The 18,370-nt window shown below is 42.1% G+C and overlaps 1 non-coding gene across 1 annotated transcript; it reads right to left on the bottom strand.

Annotated features, from left to right (window-relative positions):
• Positions 1-6,156: 6,156 nt before the first annotated feature.
• Positions 6,157-6,229, bottom strand: trnar-acg (transfer RNA arginine (anticodon ACG)). The gene has a single exon. It is a non-coding gene; the product is annotated as a tRNA-Arg (tRNA).
• Positions 6,230-18,370: the final 12,141 nt, after the last annotated feature.

Genomic DNA, 18,370 nt, shown 5'->3' with positions numbered 1-18,370 from the left:
AATGAATGTTGCAGTTTGTCTCGCATGCGACAGAAGAATCAACTGAGTGGTGACAGGTGCATCTTAATGTTCCTATGCAGTTGAGCTGAGGTGGTGTCGAGTTAAAATTGTGGATCCGGAAAAGTACACCTGGTAAGGCAGCATCCATGGAGTAGGAAAGTCGATGTTTCGAGTATAAGTTCTTCGTCAGGAATGTTGAAAACATTGACATTCCTGGCCCTCCGATGTTGCCTAACCGCTGTGCTTTCTAGCGGCATCCTTCCTGACTCTGATCTCTCGTATTTGCAATCCTCGCCTTCTCCTCAGGCGGGGTAGTGATAGATACTGTTCCGAAGATGTAACAACATGTTCATAATGATAGTTTGGATATGCAGTTAGAAGCTGATCACTGATGAAATTCATTTTCCGCCTCTCAATCTGCCAAGCACATGCAGGTCCTGCGCCTCCTTCATTGACATTCCCTTAACACCTGATGCCTGAAAGAAGAAGGCTTCATCTTCCCCTTGGGCCCTTGATGCCACATAGGATCACCAGTTTCCTCATTCGCCCTTCCCTCACATTATTCTAGTTTCATGATTCCAACTCAGCATTGCCTTCATGACCTGCACATCACCTTTCCAACCTACCCGCTCCACCTCCTGTCAGAACTAGTATCTTATTCTCCACATTTATCTACTCCTCGCATTCACAGCTATCACGCCCCCAAACCCCCGAACCCCCCATTTATCTATCAGTCCCCATGGCCACAAACCTCATTCCTGTTGAAGGGTTGAAGCCCGAATCATCAACTCACCCGCTCTCGCATGCTGCCTGACCGATTGTGTTTTCTATCACCACACGTCGGCTCTGAGTTCTCACATCTGACTGTCTCCACGGGGCAGCATTGTGTAAAAGTCACATTATTGGAAACGTGCAGTTTCTGTGGCTTTCTAAGTTGTTAGTTTCATTTGCTCAATCGGCTCTAGCTGGAGTACTGTGTGTCTTTCTGCAATTATCATGATAGCAGGGATGTGATAGCATTGGAAACGGTGCAAAACAGATTTATCAGGATATTGGCTGTTCGAAGAGTTTCACTTACGAAGAAAGTTTGGAGGGACTGGGCTCTCACAAAGATGTTCTCTTTTTAAAAAAGAAACGGAGCTGTACTTTTTCTCAAGGTTAATGTCTCTTGATATCTTTTTTTATCAAAGGCATTTTAAAACAGTTCAGGCTCCGAATCGGATGAAGTGTTACAGAGATGAAAGTGTTCACTTGTGAGGCCTTTCGTTTCTGCGTAAACAGCTGAGGCTTAAGCCCAAAGATTTATTGTTTTAGAAATGAACTGTATAATGGAAAAAGAGTGGTCATTTTGGAAAGTTAAATTCCGGTTTTTAGATCCTGCAGCAGTGGTGCACTAACTAATAACCTCTCTCCTTCTGCCCTTCTAATTTTTAACTGTAAGCTTCTGTTTCATTTTTACTGTTTTTAAGGTGTTCTTTTTAGGATTGTTGTATATTTTCAGAACAGCATAAGTAAGTCTACTTTGGATAGACTAAGTTCTGTGGGTATCCAATATTCTGTTTTTTGTTTTTCAATCCGTCATTTTGTGAATAATTTTTGTACCTAGCTTACTCGGGTAATTTTAACTGTACGCTTCACGAAATAAATATAACGTTACGGTCTAGGTTGTCTGCTTAATAACGTTGGAATGGTTTAGCCTCGTCCATAACAAATTGGAAGGTAATTGATGGATTAAAAGAGCAACTGATAGGTGCTTGCGTCTTTATTTCGGGTGAAAGTGAGGTCTGCAGCTGCTGGAGATCAGAGCTGAAAATGTGCAGGGCTTATGCCCGAAACGTCTATTCTCCTGTTCCCTGGATGCTGCCTGACCTGCTGCACTTTTCCAGCAACACATTTTCAGCTCTTTATTTCCGGTGTTCATTTGGATTGGGGTAGGCAATGCTTGGGAAAGTAATGTCTCAGTTAGGTACAAAGAGTTGTCTTGCTATGGACGATGTCAAGTTGGTAGTTTTACAAAAAATAATTCAGGCCGGGCTTCTGGAATTAGCAGGCATACTGGGGTTGTATTTGCCTCTTTCTGTGAGGAAAGGAGAGATCATTCCCGCAGTAGCTCAGCATTTAACTAAGCTGAAAAAATCATGAGAATTTGTAAAGATGGTTAAAATTTATTTGAAAATGAAGCAGCTTGAGTTAGACTCGAGAGATAAGGAAAGGACACCAGATTTGAGGCAGTTTGAGATACAATTCGAAGTAGAAATAGGGAAGAAGAGAGAGCAGCAGAGCAGCAGAGCAGAGAGAAAGGGAGACAGGGTCTGAACTTCAGAAATTGGCAATTATTAAAGGAATTCACCTTAAAAGGCTGGAAATGAAGGCTGAAGATAAGCTTACTCTGGAAAAGCATATTGTTAAAACGACAAGGTTAGTAGCTGAAATGGCTGATTGTTATGAAGTGGTCCATAAAACAAGGATGGGCTTCCAGAATCATTTTAAGTCTGAGGGATCGAAATTGGGGCAAAGAGAAATCCTCACGTGGAAAGGGAAAGTGAAATCTCTGTGAAAATCATTAGGATAACTTATCACAGGGTAAATAGGGAACTCTTGAAGGGAACAAGATCTGAGGATTTCATTACAATAAAGTAGGCCACATGAAGTCTGTGTTGGAGAACGAGGGAAAGCACTGGAAAGTCAGATGCAGGGAAACGAAATAAGTCTGGATGTTTTGTTGGCATGGCAATAGAAAGCACAGTGGAGGGTGACAAGCCGATCAGAGATTGGTAAGGGGCAAGTGCCACATCTGCTTTAATAATATACCTGCAAATTTAAAGTTCATTTACCTTGGCCAGGGGTAGCAGATAGAGAGGTAACAATATTCAGGGACACAGGATCGTGCCTGTCTGTGATTCAGAAGGAGGGGAAAAAATGTACTCCTGAAGAACTATGTATACGGGAATTTATGGTGGGATGAAAAATTGCTCAGTTATATACAGTGAGGCTAGAGTGGGCAGAAAGAGTGGGGAATTTCTGGTGGGAGGTCTGGACAAACTCTCAGCTCCAAGAATACAATTTGTGCTTGCAAATGATATAGCTCAATCAGCGGTAAGTGTGCTGCCTACTCCAGTTGAAAAGCCAGTCGAGATGTACGCAAGTGCAGCAATGCAGGACGTTTATCAAGGAATTTTCCCAGATTGTGTCTTAACGCGATCACAGAGTCACAAGCTGAAGCAGGATAAATCAAAAGGCAGGGATAAGGAAACTGAAATATGATTACAATTTTTTTATCAGGTAAGTGGGACACAGCAGGGGACGAGCGTTAATAATGCAAGTATATTCAGCTCTGCTATACTACTGAGCTACAGCAGAAAGATGAAAAATTAAAGCAGTTGGATCAGAAGACATGTACTTGGAAGGAGGGTGAATGCATCCCCGTGTGATATTACTTAGCAAATGATAAGTTAAGGAAGAAATGGAGAGCAACACATATTCAAGCAAGTGAGAAATGGGCAGAATTTATTTTTCCAGTAGGTACAGAAAAGTGGTGCTGCGAGTGCCGCATGTGCCACAAATTGGAGGGTACGTCGGCGTGATGAAAACGGAGGCTAAAATACAAAGACATTTTTACGGCCTGGCTTGCAGGGGAATGCCTTTGAATTTTGCCAGACGTGTCATACATTTCAACTAGTAGGAAAACCATTGGAATTAATAAAGCCTGCACCTTTAATATCTATCACAGCGTTCCAGGAATCTTTCTTAAGTGTCTTCATTCATTGTGTAGGATCCCTACATCCAATAAAAGATGGGAATAAGTATTAATTAACAGAAAAAGGATGTCTTGACGAGATTTCCAAATGCTGTTCAATCGTGCAATATGACAGCTAAAAGGATAGTGGACGAATTACGGTTTTTTAAAAGAACTAGATTAAGACTACCATCAGAGATACAATTAGCTCAAGGGTCAAACTTCACGTCAAAACTTTTCAAGGAGTGTATAGATAGATTGGAAATAAAACGATTCAAATCTACTGTGTACAATCCAGAATCACAGAGTGCACTGGAAAGGTGACGTCAATTATTAAAGACGATATTGAGGTTTTATGGTTCGGAGTAGCCAGATTATTTCCATAAGGGAGAAGCGTCAGTGCTGTTTGCGATCTGAGATGCACCAAAAGAATCCACCAAACTAAGTCCATCTGAAACCAATTTGGGCATAAAGTAAGAGGACCATTAAAATTTATTAAGGAAAAACTAATAAGTCAGATTACAGAGACCACGCATTTGGATGATGTGTCAAATTTTAGAGTTGAACTAAATAATGTTGGGGAGTTGTCGAGATTGTATTTAAAAGTATCACGGCAAATGGTGAAGCAGGAAGTGTATGAGAAATCAAAAAAATCACAATTTTGCCGCTAGGAATAATGCAATTATTTAAAATTCATTTGTCGGTGAAACTTTAAAGTAAGGTTTAAAATACCTTATCAAATTGAGAGGAAATTGAGTGAGGTTAGTTACTTGATAGGGACTCCAGTCATGAAAGAATCTCACAGAATGTGCGATGGGAATATGCTCTAACGGTATTTTGGCAGAGAACGAACGGAAGATGAGAATGCGTTATTGACTACGACACACTGGGAAGAACCAATGTCAGGGAATTCTGCATTGGACGTTCCTGAAATAAAATTGGATAATGCAAAAGTTGTCCAAAATTGGTAAAGTTATTCAGTTATCTTCCAGAAGAAAATCGAAAGAGTTATTACTCTTGCATGGGGAGATCTGCTGAAATATACTGGGAATTAATAATCTAATTGTAGATGATATAAATATAGGAGATGCTGTTCTGACTCTGTAACATCCTTGCAGGCATAACCCTTTAAAGTTGTACAAGTTCATAAGGAGATATCATGTATGCACCAAAATGGCATAACCGAAGTGAGTTTCAATGAATAGAGTTCACCCATCATCATGGTGCCAAAGCCAGAAAAGACCCAACAGTTATGTGTGGACTACCACAAAATCAATGTTGTTAGAAAGACTGATGCGTATACATATCTGAAGTTGGAGGACTGTGTGGAAAAGATTGGAGGAGCAACTTGCATTTCTTAGTTAAACTTCCTCAAAGGTTACTGGTAGGGAACTTTGTCAGAAAGATCAAAGGCAATTTTGTAACGCCAACTGGCCTGCAGAAATTTAAAGTAATGCCGTTTGTACGAAAAACACTTCAGCCACATTTCAGAGTTTAACTGACAGGATAATTGCCGAATACGCAACTGATTGGTATATATTGTGCCTGGTGACTTTCAGACTCTCGTGGATTGAATATTTACAGCATTTATCGGGCTTTTTTGATCGAATTCGGAAGTCAAACTGGTTTGTAAACCAGGCTGAAAGTGAATCTGCCAAAGCCAAAGTGACCTTCCTGGGAAACGTCGTTGAACACGGACAAATAGCCCCACGGGATGCGAAGTCGAAAGTTACAGGGGGCTTTTACACATTGTTGACGAAAAGAGCAGTACTAAGGTTCCCCGCATTGTGTGGTTTTTGCTGAACGTTTGTGCTGAATGTTAGCAGTGGGACTATTCCATTCACCGAACTGTTAAAAACAGACAAGAAATTTCAGTGAACACAAGACTTTCAAAATATTGTTTTTCTCAGAGCAGAGCTGATTGTGAGGAGACATGATTGACGTGTACGAAATAATGAGGAGCAAGGAATTACAGATTGAAGGAAACATTTGCTCTTGATCGATCACCAGGGTTGGTAGATTTCAGATAAGATGCAGAAAGCTTTGAATAGACTGGTAGGAAAACTTTATCAGTCAGCAGGTAGGAGACTCTAGAACTCACACTCTATAAAGATCAGTTGGACAGTCAACCCTTCATTCTTCTCTGATTCCCCTGGCCAAAGAGTTTCGAAAAATGCTCAAAGCAGAGCATCACCGCGAGCAACAGTTATTCGATCGGTGGCTTTATGAAATGGAAAGGTGCCCATAAGTCACCTGCGCGACTATTCGGCTTCCCTCCTGTGATGACGCTGGGACATTGACTCTCATGTTCTCAGGTACATTTAATGAAGGCAATCTCGTTCCTGCAGATGAGGAGCTCACACCTTATTTCGGGTTTTGAAAAATCAGGTTTTAAGCGGGATTAAAACCTACCCTGCCTGCGAGCCAGGTAGGATTCGAACCTACAGTCTCCTGATTCGTAGTCAGGCGCGTTATCCATTGCACTACTGACCCGATGCACAGCCTGAAGAGCCGTGATGTTAATACGGACACGGTTAATAGCAGTCATGTTCACCAGTTGAACAAGCAACAAAGATAATCACTGTCACTGCTTCAGTCTAATCTTCATCACCTTTCAAAGCAACGAATTTTCCAAAAAAAAAACACATATGTCCTCATGAAGCTTCCATTCACACTCCGTCTGCTTAGTCATTTAATGGAATATGATGTGATGAATTTCGAATCCACTTGTTCAGCATCACTGACGGGAACGTGAGCCTAATCACCACATTGTATATACCAGTTAATTTTCAGAGGTTTCGAGTACAGTAGCGACTTTTGCGAATATGCAGGAAAGTGAATACTGTGAACCGAGCAAAAAAATCCCTTCATGGAAATTAATCCAGTGCAAAGTCAAACATATTAGAACGGCAGATGACGTAAACATTCCTCTGCATCTCTCTGCACAGATGCTTCTCCAAGAATTGACTCTTTGCAGAATTCTTCTTTGTAATTTAGACTGTCCCAGTTGCAGATATTCTTTCAATCCACAAACAAGTATCCTGCTGAAAATTACTAACTTAAGAATAAAATAGTTGACTATCTATTCTACCAGCTGATGTCCCAAAGTTCCGTGTTCCATGTGAATCCAAGTTCTTTCAGGTGAAATTGGAGCTCCCAGCCTGAAGTCCCACTGCTTCTTGATGCGTGGGAATTGAAGCCGCTGTCGTTAAGGCGGGAGCTTTTAGCCTCGATATTTCACGCGCCTCTGTATCATCAGAGAATGGCATTACGCTCACCAATTGCATTTTCGCAGCCACATGCTCGCGCTGAACGCCATTACCATTTCCAATTAGTTTTGGGTGCACTGCAAATCAATTTCTCTGATTCCACGCCCATGAACTGGGATTATATGGCATGCCATTATATGATTACGTCACTAAGTGAGGAAATTGGTGAAGTAACCGATGTTAAAATACACTGTTATTGAGAAATACATTTCAGCGATACCCTGCAGTATCCCATGACCCTTTGAAGTTTTGTAGATATCTCGCAAACGTAACATTCTACAATCTCAGTGTTGCAATTTCTACAGTCTCTCCGGACATAGAAGCTATATATATGCAACCGAATCTGAGTTCCCACATCTCAGTCACTGTTTGACAGGTATTCCTTTGTGCGGGTGTTTCTGTTCTTGGCATAACCTCTGCCCCGACCCTTATTGCTTTTTGCATCGTGCTTTTCCATGTGGCGCCAGGATAATGAAATGGTTCTTCCTTGGCATTGTAAACACAGCAAGTTCTGCTCGAATCACAGTGACAGCAATCGGCATTTTCCCGTTTTACTCCATGTAATATGTGCTTAGCAAACGCTGAGAAAATCAATCTTTGTTTTACATGAAAATACGTGGTGATAAGTTTCCTTCTTCAAACACCCGCTATCTCACATGTTTGCGTTTCACATATCATAACCACCCTTTATCGGAGAAATCTCTCCCTCCCACAAGAACTAACTCGCCTAACCGTCCACCCTCCCATTTCACTGAGGTATTGCGCAATATAATACTCACATTTACACTGTTCATTCTGTACTGCTGCGGTCACTATTTTGGGTGAAAATGCTCAATCCCATGGTCAGCATCTTCAAGCAATTCAATCCATTTAGATGCACCTGTTCTGTAATTAATCCTCATGGAGCAGCTTTTACTGACACGGACAATAGATTACTGGAACATCGGGCTCAGGGTAAGTGTACAGCGCAGGATTGAGCAAAAGATGTTTTATTGGAACGACAAGTTTCTGTGGCTTTCTCCAGTCAATTATTTCATTTGTTCATTCGGTTCCCCCCAAATATTGCGTGCAGTTCTGCAATTCACATTACAGGAGTCATGTGATCGCACTGGAAACCTTGCAGAAATTTACCAAGTTGAAACGTTTAGGTTATGAAGACAGATTGTTTTGACTGGGGTTGTTTTCTTAAGGCAGAGGAAACTGTGAGGATACATGTTTCATATGCACTAAGTAATGAGCAACATGGACAATGCAGACTAAAAGAAACGTTTCCTCTTGACCGATCAGCAGGGGCGGAGACTAAAGTTAAGAGGTGGAAAGGATTGAGGAGATATGCAGAAAAATCTCATCAGCAAGCGGATGGTTGAATCTGGATTCACTGTCTGAAGGGATGCGCAGAGGCGAACCCACATAACCTTTAGAAATACACGGATCTGAACTTGAGTTGTTAATGCATACAAGGCCAAGTGATGAAAATGAATAAAGATAGTCAAGCGATTGCATCTGACGAAAGCATGTACAACGACCTTGAGGGCTGTCATTCTGCACATACGTGGTATTCGTATAGCTGTCCATGGTGGGCTAGCAGGTCCATTTTTTTCGCTTTCTTCGCTGTCACCCGGCTTTGATTCTCAGTCCGGGAGTTGGGTTTGTTTTGATCATTTCGGCTTTAGAACAGTCAGTTTTAAGTGCAGTAAAGTCAGCGCTGCCCGCAAGCCAGGTTGGAATCGAAGCTCCACACAGTAGATCTGTAGTTAGGTATGTTATCCATTGTGCCACTGGCCCGTTGTATGTGCTACATTGTGCGGTAAATTAACTTGTATGTGAATTTGAAACCTGCCAGTCTTGCTCTTGAACCAAGTCGAAACTTTAACTACAATCTCTGGACCGCAACCAAGCGCATTATCCATTGTGACACTGTGCTCCCGCGTGCTTGAGGTTGGCATTCTGCAGAGTTGTGATCTAAACACGGACATGACCAATCGTACTCATGTTCAAAGTTGAATAACCAGGAAAGATAACCACCGTTACTGCTTCACTCCAATGATCCACTCTTTGTGCAGCGGGAAGTTTTGTAACGAAAAGACATTCATCCTCTTGAAACTTCCATTCACTTTGTGTCTACTTAGCCATTCAATGGGATCTCTGCTCATCTGATGAATTTCAAATTCACTGCACTGATTTTGCTCCATCACTTTTGATCAACTAATGCCTAATCACAACATCGTATTCAAGCTAATTTTCGAAGTCTGAAAGTATTTTAACGGCCTGTGCGAGTTTACAAGAAATTAAATAAAATGAAATGAGCAAAAAAATTCCCTTTCTGCCAAGAACAGAGTTAGCCATATGAGATAGCTCAGAGAGCGAAAACATTACCTCCATTTCTCTCAGTGCAGATGTCAATAGTATCTGCTCCAGATACAGTTGGAACTTCCAGCTTGATATCCCAGTGCTCCCTGCTTCGTGTCAATGGAAGCTGCTGCAGTTCAGGTTGGAGCTCCCAGCCTGATGCGACGCATACTACGTCAATAGAAACTGCTCCACGCAATGTTGGAACTCCCAGTCCCCGGCATTTCAATTCACTCTGTACTTTCGGTGAAATATTTCACTCTCAATGATTTCATTTCTGAACTCATATCCGCTGCCTCATCCCCATCCGCATTTCCAGTTTGATCTTCGCTGCTGCACCACACAGTTTCTCGTATTCCAGGCCTGAAACCTGGCACTATCTGATATTCCACAGTAATGGTTTTTTCCTTGCATGACGAAATTGCTAAAGCAACCGATGGTAAACTACATTTCTTTTGCAGAAATACATTCCAGCAATTCCCTGCGCTATTCCCCGATGCTTTCATTTTCTGGAGGACTATATCAATCTTCGCCTTCAACAAACTAAGTGATGAAATATCCATCGGCTCTGGAGATACCGAACTTGGTTACCATTCAGCCAACCATGAGTTTGCATTTCTCAGTCACTGTTTGTCAAGTATTCCTACTGTTGATGTAGTTCTGTTCCTAACATATCCTCTGCCACTATCTTTACTGCTTTTTGTATCATGCTATTCCATGCGGTGCTGGTATCGTGCAGTGGTTAGTGCTTTGCGTAGTGGCAGCAGAAAGGTCATCTCCAATTCGACTTCCAGTATTGTCACTTGTTCCCGTTTTATGCAGAGTAAGACAAGCTTCACAAAAGCAGGAGCGAATCAATCTTTTTTGACATGAAACTATTCGTCGAGGTGATGATTTTGCTCCTTCAAACCCTGGCCCTTTCACATCTCTGCTGTCTATGTATCAGGATTTAAACGCACCAATTCTCGGAGATTTCTCTCCATCCCACGATGAGTAACCCTGCTTTAGGTTCCTTCTCCAATGTCCCTGAGGCATTTGGCTATCAAGCACTCGCATTGACATTGTTCAGTCTGTGCAGCTGCAGTCAATGTTGTTGGGCGAACGTGACCCAATCCCACAATTAGGACCTTAAAACCAATCGATCCATTTATATACTGCTGTTGTGAGATCAGTGCTCATGTAGCAATTTTTACTGACATGTTCTGGAGATCACTGGAACATCAGTCTCAGGAAAATGACACAATGCATATTTAGCAAAGGGTGATTTTTTTTGGAAACGATCAGTTTTTCTGTTCTACTTTCAATGGAGAAGAGGAGATTGTGAGGAAACATGATTGAAATGTGCAGAACAATGAGAGATAAAGGCATGTTCGGCTGAAAGAAATGTTTCCTCTCGGACAAACGCCAAGTGGAGTCGATAAATGTACGAGGCAGAAAGTTTTCAGTCGATAAGCAGTAAAAACTTTATCCACCAGTGGTGGTGGATAAATCTGCAACTCATTGTGATGAAATCAACACAACCTTCAGAGATATTCAATCTGTATTTGTAATGTTAAGGCATACAAGGCAAAGAGATGTAAAATGGAATGAGGATAGTGAAGCGGTTGTTTTTGAGAGAACGCGTCCAACACACTTGAGGGCTGTCACACAACGTGCCTCTGACCGCTGTACTCGTCCCTGGTCATGTCGTGGTTCTGAATTGGCACTTTTACCACTTCAGCCCTGGTTCAATTCCCAGTAAGGGCTGTTTTGTTCAACATCAACAGCGTGGGCATCTGTGATAGGCTTCCTTTCAATGCTTCGAATCAATCAATGTCTCCACGAACATCAGAGTTAATGTCCCAGCCTCTTAAAGAAGGAGAAGGTGCTTCGGCACTCCATGAACCAACATGAGACTGAGATATTTATTTTGTTTCCTTGCCATTACTATGAGCAGCAGCGATTGGGTCGATGGCTCTGTGAAATTGAAAAGTGCCGATTCGCATTGTGTGGGACTATTTGGTCTTCCTCACTTGTGCGACATTGACTGTGATGTTCTCCGGGACGTGTACTGAAAGAAATTCTCGTGTCTGCATATCAGGAGCTCAAGATTCATCTCGGCTTCAGAACAATGAGGAAGATTAGGTTGTGAGATTAATAAATACCTGTGTTAACCTCGAGCTGGAGCGGAGTGAAATCTACAATGTTCTGATCTTGAGTCAGGCACGTTAGACTTTGCGCCACTTGCCCCATATGTTCTTCCCGCTTTCATGCTTCAGAGTTTTGATGTTAACAAGGACAGGAGAAATAGCAGTCATATTCAAAAAATTAACCAGGAAAGAAAATCACCACCACTGCTTCAGTCCAATCCTCCCCACGTTGTGTTTCAGCGCGATTCATAATGAAAACATATCTGTCATGATGAAGCTTCTATTCAGCCTCTTGTCTGTTCAGTCATTGAATGGGATCAACGTTGATCCTGTAAATTTCAACATTCGTTTCCAGCTTTTCCTCCATAAATCAAGATAAACTCGAGCATAATGTCAACATCAAATAGAGTCATAGAGTCAGAGAGATGCGCAGCATGGAAACAGACCCTTTGGTCCTACTCGTCCATGCTGACCAGATATCCAAACCTAATCAAGTCACACCTGGTATCACCCCGCCCATATCCCTCCAAAACCTTTCTATTCGTATATCGATCCAAATGCCTCTTAAATGTTGCAATTGTACCAGCCTCCACCACTTCCTCTGGCAGCACATTCCATACACTTATTACTCTCTGTGTGAAAACGTTGCCCAGTGGGCCTCATGTATATCCTTCCCCTTTCACCGTAAAGCTATGCCCTCTAATTTTGGACCCACAGACCCCGGGGAAAAGACTCTTTCTATTTACCATATCTTTGACCCTTATAATTTTGAAAACCTCTAACAAGTCATGCCTCAGCCTCCGACGCGCCAGGGAAAACAGTCCCAGCCAATTAAGCCACTTCCTCTTTAGCAAATCCTCCAACATTGACAGAATCCTCATTTCTTTCTGAACCCTTTCAAATTTCGTAACATCTTTCCGATACGAAGGAGACCAGATATGCACGCAATATTCCAACAGTGGCCTACCGAATGTCTTGTACAGCTGCAACATGACCTCCCAACTCATGTACTCAATACTCTGAACAATAAAGGAAAGCATACCAAACGCCTTCTTCACTATCCTATCTACCTGCGACTCGACTTTCAAGTTAAATTTCAAACATCAGGATGCTATGAACCTGCACTCCAAGGTCTGTATGTTCAGCAACACTCCCTCAGACGTTGCCATGAAGTGTTGAAGTCCTGTTATGATTTGCTTTCCCAAAATGCAGCACCTCACATTTATCTGAATTAAACTCTATCTGCTATTTCTCAGCTGATTGGCCGAACTGGTCAAGATCCTGTTCTGTGGTAACTCTCTTCGCTGTCCACCACAACTCCAGTTAAATGACAAAAAGTAGAGGACCCAGCACGGATCCTTGTAGCACTCCACTGGTCACGGAACTCCAGTCTGAAAAACAACCCTCCAGCACCACCCTCTGTCCTCTCCCTTTGATCTAGTTATATACCGTTAATTTTTGGAAGTTAAGTTCGCTTTAATGACTTGTATGGGTTTTCAGGAAATATAATATCATGGCACGAGCTGAAAATCACTTCTGCAATTTAACCAAATACGCAGTCAGTCTTATGATAAAGGCACAAAAAGAAAATATTACCTGCGTTTCTTTCTGCACAGATTCTCCTCCACGAGCTGAATCTTTGCCACATTTTTCCTTTTTTTGCGAGATTTCCCTGGGACAGATATTCACTCAATCTACAAACATGGGTCCTGCTAAATACTAATTTAATTCAGATTAAAATAACTGAGTATCCTTTCTCCAACTTTACGTCTCATCGGTCCGTGCTCCTTATCAATACAATCTGCTCCAGGTGAGGTTGGAACTTCCAGCCTGCTGCCACAATGCCCCTGCTTTATGCCAACAGAAGCCGCTCCATATAAATTGGAGGTCCCAATCTGACATCACAATGCTCCTTGCTCCATGTCAAGAGAAGGTACGACAGGTGAGGTTGGAGTCCCAGCCCCGGCGTTTCATGCACCTTTATACCGTCACAGCGGGCTCATCCTCATGCCAATTTCCAGTTTGATCTTCACTGCTGCGCCACCCAGTCTCTCTTAGTTTAGCCCTGGGAACACGAGATTATATGATATTCCACAACACTGGTTACTTATGCGGAAAATCACACTTCTCCATTTCATAAATCAGAATTCAAACCCACGCACTTTCAGAGATTTCCCTCCCTTGCATAGTCACTAATCCTCCTTTACATAGCTCCTGCCATTTCACTGAGGCATTCCATAATCTAACGTGCACATCGGCACCATTCTGTCTGTGTTGCTGCTGTCAGTCTTGATGGGTAAACGTGTCCCATCCCGTGATTGGGAACAGGAAACCATTCGATCCATTTCAATCCCGGTGATTGTGAAATCAATCATCATGTCGGAGCCTTTACTGGCATGGACCAGAGATTACCTGTTAACAATTCGTCTTGATTTCCTGCCACTAAGCCAGTATGGCACCTTACTTGCTACGTTTCCATTAATGCCACAGACGTTTATCTTTTAACCAGTTTGCCATGGTGAAAGTAACACACACCTTGTCAACCATACTACTCTAATACTTGTGGTCTGTGGCTTTCAGTCTGACGTTAAGCTGACTGGTTTGTGATCTCTACCACCAAGATGCTCTCCCGACGCCACCTCCTATTGTGCCTCTCTTGTTTGTCTTGCCATGACTGATCAAAACAGTGCTCTTGAAATCACTTCAAAAATCATTTCGCATTACAATGACACACTACATTGGAGTTGTGAAAATCCACTGTTATTTCTACCCTTTTATTTGATCATTATTGAGAGATTAACTGCCATTAGCTCCACTATACCACTAAGTTTTTCTGGTCTCTGTGGCACTCTTCCACCAGTGTCACTGCATTTTTTGTTCCTTCGCTGAATTTTTACAGTCGCGTTTGATGTCCATTTAAAACATCATTCCTCAGAAGTGCAATTTTTCAATCGAGCAAAATTGCCAGCCTTTTCATTTAAAGTTCCCTACAATGATATCAAAGGGGCAAAAAAATGAGAGTTTCAGCAGCAGATGAACTGAGATTCGGCGGAGTTATCAATTGTCAGCGTGTGGGGGCACATGTGATCGTTGTGATGATAAGATGCAACAGCGCAATCCAGCAGCTTTCATGCAAACATTTGTTTGGTGTTAGCTGCACAAATTGCCAGAGTCATTTCCCTTCATTTCGCAATCGGTCTTTTTGTTTTTGGCTTTTCTTTTCCTCCTGTAGTTATCCCTTGATGGTAGTAACTCTGTCTGATGTTCAAAATGCCTACCTTTCTTATACCCCCAAATCGGATTATCTCATTTGTTCGATGTTGGCAGAATAATAAATTCGAAATCGATTGGCCTTTAATTTACAGAGACGTAAATGAATCTCGTTGGTTAAATTTGAATTGTCGTCAAAACAGTAACCAACTCAGGTACCGATTTCACAGCCAAATGTTATATATTTTCAACTTTCCAGTAAACTCTGAGACTGCTTTCGTAAGCTCTCAGTGCAGAACAACATTCTACCTCTCTTAAAGGTACAGCACACATTTTCACCTTCATAACAATTTGGAATTGCACATCAGGCTGTCACTGGCCCACCGCACACAAAACCAGAAATACAGACCTCAAACAAAGAACAGTTATAAGTGGATAAAGGAGCAGTAAAATGTGCCATGTCACAGTCAAAGTGAAACAGGGGACAGAGAAAGATACTGTACTTGCCAGCACACAGAAAATAGTCAAGTATTTTGCAGGAATCTACATCATATCATGAGAATGAATTGATCTAATTTTTTTAGACAACATGGTGATGAGGTAGAACTCCATATTACCGCCAAGAGCAGTAGCCTGTAGTGGTTAGTGCGATGCAACACTGCTTCAGACTCTCTCATTCAGTGTAAAATCCATATTTGGCAGTGGGGGAGTAAGGAGCGTTCGAATACAGAGAGCAGAAGTAGAGGAGTGGGAAGAGCACAGAGGAATGTTGGGCTGGCAGCAGTGGTGGATTAATGGGGTGTAAGACCATGGATGGATTTGAAAACAAATATGACAATTATAAAATCAGTGGAGAGTCATCGTGGGAACCAATGCAGATCTGAACATGTGTTACTGGAAAAGCGCAGCAGGTCAGGCAGCATCCAGGGAACAGGAGAATCGATGTTTCGGGTATAAGCCCTTCTTCAGGAAGCCCTTCTTCGGGCTTATGCCCGAAACGTCGATTCTCCTGTTCCCTGGATGCTGCCTGACCTGCTGCGCTTTTCCAGCAACACATTTTCAGCTCTGATCTCCAGCATCTGCAGTCCTCAATTTCTCCAACCCATGCAGATCAGTGAGTTTTATTTAGTCAGAACAGAAGGGAAGTCAAGGAGGAAATGACAAGTAGTTAGCTTAACATCTGTCACATGAAAGCTTCTCAATGTTTTTTCAATAGAGTTGTTGAGCAAGGCACTTGGAGAACGAAAATCAAGGATATGATGAAAATTCAAGATACTTTGCGAAAAGGTAGTCAGATTTAACCAGATTATTGATTTTCTTTTGTGGAGCTATTGTGTGTTATGGATAAACCGCCATTTACTGACTCATTCTTGAGGCTGTCAAACTTCACTTGAAGGCTCCCACCTTCCTCCTTACAATGTACATTCCGATCCAGTTGGTGTCATCAACAAGTTTGGAAAAATTACAAGAGGTCCAAATGTCCAAATCATGTATAATGGTTGGGAACAATTTGGTTCAAGCATTGAACCATAGAATCTCTGCAATGCAGTCACTGCAATGAGGCCCTACACTCTCCCTATAATGCTGTATTTCGCATGCCCAATCCACCTAGCCTGTACATTCCTGGATATAATGGGCAATTCACTTAAACCGTGAATATTTGTACTGTGTGCAGAAACAGCAGCATCCGCAGGAATCCCACGCAGACACTATGAATGTGCACAATTCATGTTGGCAATCGCGTGACGATGGAATTGAACTCCGGTCTCTAGCACTCTGAGGCAGCAATGCTGTCACTGATCCTTGTGGTACTCCACCCGTAACAGAACACCAACGTGAGAAAAGTGCCCTTATTCCTACTCTATGCTTTCCAACTGGTAAACAATCCTTAATGAATGCTGGCACGTTTTCTCCAACTCCATTGTGTTTTGTGATGTTGTGTGGGACCGGATAAAAAGCTTCCTGAACAAGCAAAACAGTGGGGTTCCAACGTGAATTCCACTCCACAGGAGACTTTGCAGAGATCACATAACTTGAAAGATGACTCCCAGCGCATTCACATTCTCTCATTGTCTTCCTCTTTCTTCAACATTTTGGGATGAAGCCTGTCTGGTCTAATTGACTCAAACTTTAGTCCAGTTAACTTTTGAAGTACGACCTCTTTCCTGTTCTTATTTTTTTTTTGTCCCTTGTTTCGTATTTTTGGGACATTTAATCTCCCGATGAAGGGCTTCTGATTGGATGTTGACTGACGGCCTGTGTTTTTCTAGTACCACATTCTTCGACATTGATTGCAAGCATTTGCGATCCTCACTTTCTCCTTTTCCACAATCTTGACATTTGCATAGTATCTCACTGTGCTGATTCGCTTTGCGTCTTGCCAGGTCAGATGATCAGCTGAAGCCTCGCCCACACACACGTGCTCTGTTTCTCCCGACTTTGAACAAAGTTTGTACCTTTCCTGTTCAGAACGCCATACTATTCAGGTTAGGGTAAATGATGTGACTCCGTCAGACTCTGCTGTGATCTTTGATCCAAATTTGCTGAGTGCAAATCAATCCTTCTAATACCCTATAAAATTGATTTGAAGAATATAATTGAGAGAGAACCCATTCAAACATGCTCAGTCAACTGTCTAAACAACTCTTTATGTGGCTCAGTGTCACGTGTTGACTTTTCACATTCCTGTGAATCATTTTGGACATTTTGACAGATGGAAGACGGGGTAGAATTAACAATCTGATGTTTTTGATTTGGATATCCATTGCAATTCCTTCATCATTTCCAGGTGTTTAACCTGTAACTCCTCACCTGCCAGTAATCTGGGACCACGTGCACTACGTGGACTGCAGCAGTTCAAGAAGATAATCCATCGACTTCTACATAGGCAATTGGAGATTGACAATATCAGCCAGTCTTGCTCATGAAAGGGCTGGAGAGTGGGGTGAACTAATCTGCTCAGGGAACCAGCATGGGCACGATGCGCCAAATTATCTTGTGTTGCAATCATTTGGTAATTGCGACTAAAATTAAAGAAAAAAAGACTCACACAGGCTGCCATGGATCTGTTTCTGCATCCACCACTCAGTGAGAAAGCAGCTAATCGTTGGAACATCTGTACTTTTAGACTCAGTGCTGTGAGAAACACCTGCAAGAAAATAATAGCAAAATACTGCAGCAGCTGAAATTTTTTTTTAAATAAAAGAGGCTATGCTGGAAACCTTAGCTGGTCGGGTTTGTGCAGGGAAAGAAGGTAGATGAATGTTTTAGCGTGCGCAGACAGACATCAGGAAATAAAAATGAAGCGGATTTTCCTCATCCTTATGATCTGAGAAGCAGAAGGAAAATGGAGTAGATTTGTGACAGTCACAGGCTCTGGGGATGGTAATTGGTGGAAAACTCATAAAGACACAGTCGACAAGAGTTATGGTATAATAACAAAAAGAGGTATCTAAAATTCATCACTGTCAATCCAGGTAAGAAATTCAGAAGACACAAATATACCTTGGTTTGGGTTTGGTGTGTGTAAATACTCTCCTCTGAACTCACTGTAAATGCAGTTTCGTAAACCCTTCTCTACCAGTCCAGGAGAGAAATTCACAATCATTGTGTCCTGGTCACAGTCTTGTTCCATGTACTGTGCTGTACTGTAGAAGTTGGTGGACGTTATCTCAAGT

This window comes from Chiloscyllium plagiosum, unplaced genomic scaffold (genome assembly GCF_037043375.1).
Source record: "Chiloscyllium plagiosum isolate Xiang-an unplaced genomic scaffold, Cpla_swu_hap1 HiC_scaffold_42, whole genome shotgun sequence".
In the NCBI taxonomy this organism is placed as follows: domain Eukaryota; kingdom Metazoa; phylum Chordata; class Chondrichthyes; order Orectolobiformes; family Hemiscylliidae; genus Chiloscyllium; species Chiloscyllium plagiosum.
Note: the sequence above shows the minus strand (reverse complement) of the source record. Positions and strands in the feature narration are given on the sequence as shown.